This window comes from Lipotes vexillifer, unplaced genomic scaffold (genome assembly GCF_000442215.2).
Source record: "Lipotes vexillifer unplaced genomic scaffold, Lipotes_vexillifer_v1.1 scaffold1129, whole genome shotgun sequence".
NCBI lineage: Eukaryota > Metazoa > Chordata > Mammalia > Artiodactyla > Lipotidae > Lipotes > Lipotes vexillifer.
In genome coordinates, this window is record NW_006789022.1 from 4,240,488 (window position 1) to 4,244,957 (window position 4,470).

Genomic DNA, 4,470 nt, shown 5'->3' on the forward strand with positions numbered 1-4,470 from the left:
CCCCCCCAGCAGTTTCCCCAAGGGAACATTTGCTGTGGAGGAGGAAGCCCAGCCAGCTCCCCTCACCACATGCTCGGAGCTGGTGCTCCAGCACCAGGCAGCCCTCTTGGGCTCTGCCAGCATGGGCAGGAACTGCATGAGCCCCTGCAATGCCAGCACCAGGCTTGGTGGAGCTTCCTGGGTTCAAGGGTACAGGGTACCCGCTCTCTTCTTTCTCCGAGTCTTTTTCTTGCTCTGGGTAGATGCTGTACCTTTGCCTCCCACCAGGCCCTGCTCAGTGAGTAAAGGTAAAATGTACTGCCGTTCCGGGCCCACGCAGGCTGCCAGTGGGGCAATCGTGTTGATGAATCACACTGTCACTGCGGGCGCCCAGTCCTTGTCAAGGCGTCACTAATGAATTAGCTTCACCCCCAGCACGGGGCCTCTCAGCCTTTCCCCACTCCCCAGGAAGGCAGGAAACTGAAACCTGGGAGCAGGGAGGGGCTCTGACAGCTCCAGGAATGGGCCCAGATCCTGGCCAGCCCCTCTGCCCACATGCACTGGAAAAAATGTCCAAAGAACAGGCCCCTCGGCCCCCCAAAACGGCCTCTCCGTTCCTAATCATGAGCTATAACTGTCCTGCCCACCTCCAAATCTGTATTTTTAAAATAAATTTTTGAAATATAGAAAAAGTACAAAGCTCTCTGTGATAAACACCCCTGTGCCCAGAATCCAGCGCTGACAGTAGCTCACATTTCGTCATACTTGCTTTAAATAAAAGGAAGAAAACAGCAAGTGTAACGTAGAAGTCTCCTTTGTCGCCCCTCCCGCGACCCCACAAGCACCACAGCCGCCTGACCCACTGACCCTGCCAAGGCCCCTCTGGTTCCCCACCCCCGCCCATGACCTCCTACTGATCTTTGCAGCTACTGTGGCTGCTGAGACTTGAATAAGATCATGGAATGCTGGCCTCCTACGTTCTTAGAAAGCAAGGATTTGCAAGTATTAGAGCCAACAACGAAATGTCAGAGCTGGGAGGGTGCTTAGCTCCTCTGGGAGATCACAGGCTCTGTTAAATATCTGTAAGAAGCCAGTGACCCTAATCCCAGAAAAGTGCACGGAGGCTGGAACTCGCTCAGTGATGCACACGATTCCCATGGTTCGTGATCGCCTGAGGGTCTAGTCCAACTCCCTCATTAGGCCAAAAAGGAAAGGGACAATATCCTTCGTGCCATGGCCCACTCCCCGTACCTGCACCAGCCAGAACTTGAGTCCTCACCATCATTCAGGTATTCATTCAACAAACGTTAAGCCCCTACTTGTATGCCCAGGCACTGGGGATGGCTGTGAATGTGAACATCATAGACAAACAACCCTGCCTTTTTGCAACTTGCATTCCTGTGAGTGGAGATAATCAAGAAAACGCATTTCGGTGTGTCAGGCAATGATCAGGCTCTGGAGGAGATAAAGCAAGGAAGAGACGAGGAGGAATGAGGACCCCGTTTAAAACAGAGTGGCCAGGGAGGCCTCACCAGCAGGATGGCATCTGAGCAAAGACGGGAAGAAGAGGGAACAAACCAAGCAGACATCTGGGGAAGATGCATTCCAGGCAGAGGGGATGGCAATACCGAGACCCTAGGGCAGGAGTGTGCCTGGGTGTTCTGGAGCCACAGAAAGCCCGGGGAGAAAGGGGAGCTTGGCAGCAGACAAGGCCAGAGAGAGAAAGGGAGGGGGCAGACCACAGAAGGCCTGTGGCCTCTGTGAAGGCTTTGGCTTTGACCTTGGGTGAGCGATCACTGCGGGACTTTGAGCAAAGGAGTGACATGATTTGACACACATTTTAACAGGATCCCTTTGGCTGCAGCTGCAAGAAAGATGTGTGCGCGCATGTGTGTGTGTGTGCCTGTGTGTGTGTGTCTCGGGGTTTGTGCGGCTCCCACGCCTCCCATCTTGGTTCTCTTCCAAAAGGTGATGATGTTTATCATTTACGGAGCACCTACTGGTTATCTAATTTACCTTTCTCCACAGCTTTGCCAGGCAGGTACTAAATCGCCCTGCCCTACAGATGAGGAAACAGATTCAGAGAAGTTAAGTAGCTTGATCAAGGTCACACAGCTGGTCAGGGGCAAAGGCAGGATTCCAACCCAGTCCATCTTATTGAAGAGCCAGGCCTCTTCCTACTATGTCTCCTTGCCTCTCAGCTAGGGAAAATCAGAGAAACCACCTAGGATGCCGAAATGCTTGCCCCCATCCTGCAAACAGCACAAAGATTTCCAGGATGGCCCTACTTGGAGATCTTGATCCCAGGCCCTGGGGTTCAGCATTTGCCCGACTGGGGGTGTCCTAGAACCCACAAGGCAAGCCTAGGAACCCCAAAACAGGCTGGGGAGGGCAGAGCAAAGAGGCCCCTAGGGGCTGTGATCTGGGCTCAGGGGTTTCCTGTTAGCAAATCCCAGACTGTCTCTGGCCCCCCCATTGGCCCAGAGCCCTTCATTAGACAGCCAAACTCACAAGGCTAACCCAGCCTCTGCACATCTGCTCCCCAGACTCCCTAGAAACTGGAGCCTAGACGTACCTTGGGGATCACTCTCCCCTGAAACCAGAGCTCTGAGACTGACCTGCTGGATCTGTTGAAAGCTGAGAGTGTCATTTTCCATTCAGTCCCCCCCACCCCCCGCCAACCCCCTTCATCTCTTCCAAGGACACCGGAGCTGGAGCAACAAGGCCAAGGGAGTGAGGCTGACCTGATGGCCAGGGCCACGCCTCCACGCTGTGCACGGGAAGCTGACCATCTTAATGGTTCTGGTAGGTTCCACGTTCCAGAATGGCTTCTGAGCGTGATGGCTCCTTCCTTCTGGAAGAGGCCATGGTGGTCACGGCTGGCAGCTGCCCATATGTTAATACCTTCCTAGATCTGTGGCCAAGTGCAAGTCCAGTCTTGCTCCAAGACTACAGACACAGGTCCCAATCATGACCACCAAGGATTTGCCTGGCCTCGTCCCCCTCCCTGTGGCAGGGGCTGCTGAGGGTCACCAGCTTCTGTCCCCCGCCCCCCCGCCACTTCTTCCTGAGCTCTCAGGCTGATGGGGTGGCGTCCTGGAATGAGCACTGGGCCAATGGATGTGAGCCGAAGTGACCCATGCCACATACCACACAATCCTCCACTCTCTTTTATTTTCTGCAGTGTTAAAGGTGGAAAGGAACTGGATTCCCGAGTCAGAACTTGGAGACGAGCTATCCGACCCACATTGGACTGTGAAGCAAATAAGAAGTAAATGTTTAATATGTTTAACCATTTAGACTTAAGGGCTGTTTGTTACAGAATTGGCCTTGTCTAACACACTTTCTCTCAGTTTCTCAAATGCACCAGCCTCTTTCTACCCCAGGACCTTTGCACATGCTAGTTCCTCTTTTTCCCATTCTACTTGGCTCACATTGTTTATCCTTAAGATTTCAGCTGAAATCTTCCTCTCTTGGAGAATCTTTCCAGATCCCCCAGAGCACATGGGAGTCAAGCCCCTGTGTTACAGATTCTTGAATTCCCACATTTCTTCTTCAAATCACTTATTCCAATTATAATTAAATAAATAATTAACCATGAATTAGTTGAAGTCTGTTTCCTCTGTACCAAGATATAATCTCCATGAGAACAAGGAAAATAAAGGGAACAGTGAACAGGCTAGAGAAGAAACATAACCTGGCCTGAAAGAGTGAGTCAATCCTAGTTTTATTTTAACTGTTCCTAATCTGTAGTGTCTTGTAACTAGATTTATACTTCACAAAGCTAACCTATCACTCTTTAACACTGTGTGAATTACATCCTGCACTCCCTTGTAGCAAATCACCCCTTGTTGTATTTGCATGTCACATAGAAGGTCGCAGGCAATAACCCAGAGACAGACGGACCCAATTACCAGGCTGCCTGACGCCAGATGTGACTGTTTTGAAATAATGCAGGAAGAAGAATGCAAGACCTTCACTACTTTGATCCTTATCTTATACCCCAGACTGCAAGCCCCACATATAGAGTCTTCTCTGATTCCCTCAGGAGGGGGGAGGCACAATTCTTGAGGCACTAGCCTGTTGTGTCTTCCCTTCTGCCTGGCAGAAAAATAAAGCCATCTCTCTCTTCCTCCCAAATCTCTGTTTCCGTATTTCTGCTTGGCATCGGTGCACAGAGAAGCCAAGATTTCGGCAACAGTAGGGGCCTTGTTCACTGATGTTCCGTGGTACCCAGCCCTGTGCTTGCTTGAGAAAGTGTGTTAGACAAGGCCAGTTCTGTAACAAACAGCCCTTAAGTCTAAATGGTTAAACATATTAAAACATTGTACCTACTCAAGGAATATGTGTTGAATGAATGAATGAATGGGAAGTCTCTCTCCCACAGGTTCCCTGGGGCCCTCTGTTCCACTTGAGCTACTCACCCTCTCAGAACCTCAATTCTCAAATCTGGAAAAAGTCCCAAATAGTGGTGGAGTGGGGGTGGGGTTG